Raw genomic sequence first — 6,000 nt, 5'->3', positions numbered from 1 at the left:
TTATGTTTCGGGTAAGACAACCTGTTTGATGTTGGGTTAGACACTCTGTGATGTATGCTATAACACCAAGTAAGTGACACACACATACAGTGACATGCAGGGCAAGTGCTATATGCATGGAACAGGCATATAGATAACAGTAGCAGATGAACAACATACTTAATGTTAATGCTTATTTGTTTTGTGAAATGATGAGCCATAGACAGTGAGCCACATAAAGACATTGATACACACAGCACCATGCACAAATGTACGTGCTTGTATGTGATATGTTACAGTATGTTTGTGTTATGTTACTTTGTATATCATTGCAATTCATTATTCTTTATTTGATACATTTGTTTCATTTTCTTATTTTGCTTAATTGAAATGTCCCTTTACATAACAGGGAAATCTTCCCATAATAACTCATCCAGCATCTGCCTTACCCAGTTAGCAAATTGCCAATGGTTAAAATGTGATATATGTATCACTCTCATACAGGCACACGTTCCCATTCCATGTCCCTACCTTCCCTATGTCTCATTCACCCATACCTTATCCTCTCTGCTATATAAATCTGCCCCTGTCGTTATCCTTCTATCCCTCTCATTTACATGTTAACCTAATTTTTTCTTTGCTTGTATGGTATATATGAAGTATTGCCAGAAGGGCGTAAAGCTCTTCCCAGGGGGGATAGCTACCTCTCTCTTACAATCAGGGCCAGAACTAGCTGTAGGTAGAAGAGGCACCTGTCTGGGGAGCAATGATAGGGGGCCACTGGGGAGGCACCTGTAAATGGGTCTTCTGCCTACCCCCTAGTCATTCCCCTCTACCGCTCTCCATTCCCTCCACTCAGTTACCCTGCTTTCCCTCCCCTTTCCTCTGTCACTCTCCCTTCCTCTCTGCTGTTTTCCCCTTCCTCCCCTCTGTCACTCCCCCTCCCTCCTCTCTGCTGCTCTCCCCTTTGTCACCCCCCTCCCTCCTCTCTGCCTCTCTTCCTCCCTCCCCTGTCCTCTCTTCTGACGTTCTCCCCACGTCACATACAAAAAGATATTCTGTGCTATTTACAAACAGGAAAGAAAATAGTAACTGTGGCATGTGCAAAAGTTTGGGAACCTACTAATTCATTATTTAGTAACACCTTTTTGGCACAGATCACAGCTTGTAAACACCTTTTTTATATTCACCTTTCAAGTATTTCAGCTCTTTTTGTAGGGATTTTTGCCCACACTTCTTTACAGATCACTAATTCTGAGATCTTGCATGCTTAATAAACATGATTAGAAATGTAACAAAACGGTCCTCTTCCCTAAGCGAGTGGTAGGCTTAGAAAATAGAATAAAACAGAAATAAAGGCATGATCATTTTTACTAAAGTGTTAGAGGAGAACTAAAGGGTTCGATAATTATTTTAGTTTTACTTTGGATAAAAAGAAAACAGATCTGAAGAGAGGCATTTCATGACACAGACTAAAAATAAGCCGTGGCACCAAGGAAGGAAACATAATGGTTGTTTATATCACAAAGAAACTTACCAGTTAATCAAAGGAGTTAAAAGAAATTACAAGATATTAGAGAATACTAAGGCACAGTAGTTTGTCCAAAATGATCCTAGATCCTGTTGTTAGTTTACGGTGTATGAAGCAGGACAGCATTTCAGTACAAAAAAACATTTTTTTGTCCTTGAGATTCTAAGGATATTAAAATTCTGTTGATTTAATAGATTACAGTAAGCACTTGCTATATGCAAGTGATGGTCACTTTATTTCAAAATGGAATAGTCATATACTAACAGGAAGACTTTTTCAAATAATGTATTTTACAAGTCACAAAAATATATATATGGCATCAGTACACATGGTAAAATGACTGACTGCACACATTAAATATATATGATTAACAGGACACATTTCAAAATAGTATTTAAGTTAAGTATACATTTGGAAATATGGCTTATAAACTATTACTTAAACAGCACTTTCAGGTCTCTAATGAGCTGCACAATAAAACAAAATTCTAATTTAAAAAAATATTTCAGGAGTTTTTAAAAAAAAACTGTATTGAATGGATAATGACACTTTTATTCCCTCAACATATTTTACTTTAGTAATAATAATCTGTACAGTGTTAGTTACTGTATATTGTTCACCACCTTTCTGCAGACTTTCTTTGCTCAACTCAACTGTCATTTGAAAGTACCCAGAACAGTGTTTCCCAAACCTGAAGGCAAAGGGCTTGGAGCATGACAGGGGGATCAGCTTGAATACAAATTAGAGTAAGATTTGGGGAGACTGCCTCTTTGCTCCTCTAAATACAACTGAAAGCTGAGCTTGAAGGTCAATTAGGGTAAGATATGGGATGAACACTTAACTGTTGTCCTAGATATACTCAGCTGACTGATAATTTTCTATATCTCTAACTTTGTATGCCTAAAGGGGCCCTGACAAAAGATGTGATCTCCATGAGGGGCTTGAATAGACAACCACTGATCTAGATGAAGTCCCTGTTTTTCTAATAAGAACTTCTAGGTGGGGTTTGAAATATGTTGATCCTCTTCTTCCTCATTGGGTATTGAAATCACATGATCTGTAGGGGTCACATAACCTAGAGATTGACAGTGTTACAATAAATGTCAGTACCCACTAATGGATGAGGGGATAGAGGAAGTAATGCCTGTGACATTCTCATCCAGCAGTTACAATGGGAGGGAAAGAGACGTCTTCCTGACATTTTTAGATATCTGTTGGGCACTGGAAGTCTGCAAAAATTGGATTTAACTACTTACCTGTAAGATTATGATCCAAAATAATAACACTTCTAAAGTCTATTTATGAGGGCATTTGGACGAGGGCATTTGCCTAAGATAATAAGTATCACTATATTCAAAACATAATAAATTAAGCAGTACCGTTTTTTGTCATTTTATATCATTTTCCTGATCCACATGTGAAACTCCTTACTGTATTTCATTTATACTCTAGTGCAGGAATGCCCCACTGTTGGCCCATGGTTTTATGTGACCCTCTAAAAGATTTGTAAGGTCCAACGGCTCAGTTTATCAAAGTTAGTAGCAGTTATTTGTATCTAAAATGTATCCAGTAAATATGGTATATGCATAACTGGCCTTTAACGTGTTGGGCATCATTTCTTATGATTAATTAGAAGAATATATACCATTTACTGGAACTCAAGGCACATTAGAGCCTTCAATGGCTTTTTACAAGATATTATAGAGCTGAATGCATGTGCACATTTCTCATATAAATATATGATATAAGATATGGAGGCATCTGGAATCAGAGAATTCTACACCAGGTTATACACAGACTTTTTTTTATTGTCGGTTTGTTTTTGCCTTTCTTTTGACCAGATGTTTACTACTTTTCCATTTGGTGAGATCACAATAACAACCAACCAAACAAATATGCAATCCTTATTTCAAATGGTATAGAGCAGCCATACCATGTAATACATCATATACATACAAACCAGTGGTGGAACTTGTGTTACTAGATGTTACTGGGCCCCACAGCAAAATCATGTTTAGGACCTCATAATATTTGTAAGTTGCCAAGAAATTGCTCATTAATTAGGGTACTATATACTCCTGGGCCCCCATGCAGCTGCCTGGTCTGATTCCTCTGCAGTTAAGCCCCTGGTACAAACAAAGGGCTGAAAACATAAAAACTGGAAATGTTTCATCCTCATTTATACAAAATATACATTGGGGACCATATTTATAGAAGGTGGAATTTTGTTGTGGATTTACTTTTCCATTGTGAAAATTTCAAAAGCAATTTTATACATTAGAAGTTAAAAGTATACGAAAATGGATCACAATAAAAATATTGAAAGTAGAAACTGCCCTACATGGTAACACATGATATGATTTATTTAATCATTTTATGTTTTATTATCCCTTTATATTTGAGAAGAATATATGCCACTAATGCAGGTTAACTGTCCACTGATTTAAGGTACGTTATAAAATGAGATATCATTGTGATACAGATCTTTTGTTAATCCCCATTAAGGCTCACTTACACTTGTGGAATTGATGGTACTAGCTGCATCTTGCACCAATTAAGAATGTGGCAACGGTACAGAGAGCTGTGCTGTTGGGGGCAAAGGCATTAAAGGAACATTAACACCAAAATCTGAAAGTATATCAAAGTAATTTAAATATAAGGCACTGTTGCTCTGCAGCCATTCAAGATGGAATAAGGAGAAGGCACCGGTTACATAGCAGATAACAGATAAAACGTCACTGTTTTGGACAGGGCTTATCTGTTATCTGCTATGTAACCTGCACCTTTTCTCCTTTTTTTTCCAGCTTGAATAGCTGCCCCCATGGCTACACAGCAGCATCTTTACATAAACTATAGTAGTCTTTCAGAAGAAAATACAAAACTTTTACCAGCGTAGGGCAACAACAAATAAATTACTTTAAAACGCTTTCATTTTTTTGGTGTTACTGTTCCTTTAAGTACAGGACTTCACAACCCTCCATTGCTTGTGCATTCTGCAATGCACAAAAAACAAGGTGCTTTTGTGGCCATTTTATTTCACTTTTCTCCAGCTTTTGTACATGATGCATACAGACAGTGTATAACAGAATTTTGAAGCAACCCCATGAATTTACCTGGTGTGCCAGAGCACTTAAAGTAGATTGGTGGTAGATTTATCTCAGATGAAAGTGAACAGACATGGGAGTGTGGACATATGTAAGACTTTTTTATTTGGGACTGTAGACATAGGTAAGGCTTTTTTTGTTTAAAAAATGTTGACAAATATTTGCCTATATAAAGATTTTGCTAAATACACTGACTGGGCTGGTGGTGGATATGCAATAAACAAATGTAAGACCATCATAAAACAACAAGAAGACAGCATCTGGGGTTGAGTATTGATGTATTAATGGCAGCTGCTGCTTTGATTCTAAATCTGGTAACATCACAGAATAATGGATCAAGCCTTTTAGTTCTGCCTGCTCCCTACATAGTAGGGCCTGGTCCCTTCCCACTATTGTTGTATCCTTTGTCTTTATTATGGGTTGTTATCATACAGAATAGGCTGTTTGTTCAGAGCATGAGGCACCTATTGACTGGACTTTAAGAACTTTTTTTGTGATTTAGGAACAGCACAAACTACCAACAATATAAACAAGAATTAATCATGAAAAGGACGATGTGATTTTGATGACCAGAATGTTCATGTGATAAATTCACCCATCAGGGGAATAAACCTCTTTATGCCAAGGGCTATGCTTAAAAACACCTAAACCACCCCACTGCAATGAATACAAAAATACATTGCCTATATGATTGGAGAACTTTTAACCAATTATTACTCTTTATAATAGAATTGCAGCGAAGGGATACAAATGGTAACATGTTCCTTTTTCAGACGTCCCTATGGTTTTGGACATTAAAGGGGATGTTCACCTTCCAAACACTTTCTTTCAGTTCAGTTGTTTTCAGATTGTTCCCCAGAAATAAAGACTTTTTTTCAATTACTTTTCATAATTTATTTTTTTTACTGTTTTTCTAAAATCTAAGTTTAAAGTTTAATGTTCGTGTCTGGTGTTTGAGTCTGGCAGCTCAGTAATTCAGGTGCTGAATCTAAACTGTTACAATTTTGCAACATTGAGTTGATACATTTCTGGCATATTAGCAACTAGTGTATCAATTCTATCAGCTGCTTGTAATGAAACTCAAGGGATTCTACTCAGCAGGGACAAAGATAAGAAATGTAGCAACTAAATGTATCAATTTAGAACAGTTTACAGGGTCATCGACCCCTCCCCCCTCACAGAGCAGCTTTAGAAGGTGAAAAATGACACTTTACACCTTAATATTAGAAAAACGGTGACATATAGAAAATAGAAAGTAATTGGGAAAAGTTGTTATTTCTGGTGATCTATCGGAAAACAACTAGTTGTTTGAAGGTTAACAACCCCTTTACGCAGTCTCCCAAAGGAGTATAAAGCAGTTTTGAAAGCAAGTAACTACTTAGCAAA

Source organism: Xenopus laevis, chromosome 5L (assembly GCF_017654675.1).
Source record: "Xenopus laevis strain J_2021 chromosome 5L, Xenopus_laevis_v10.1, whole genome shotgun sequence".
NCBI classification, from domain to species: domain Eukaryota; kingdom Metazoa; phylum Chordata; class Amphibia; order Anura; family Pipidae; genus Xenopus; species Xenopus laevis.
Note: the sequence above shows the minus strand (reverse complement) of the source record.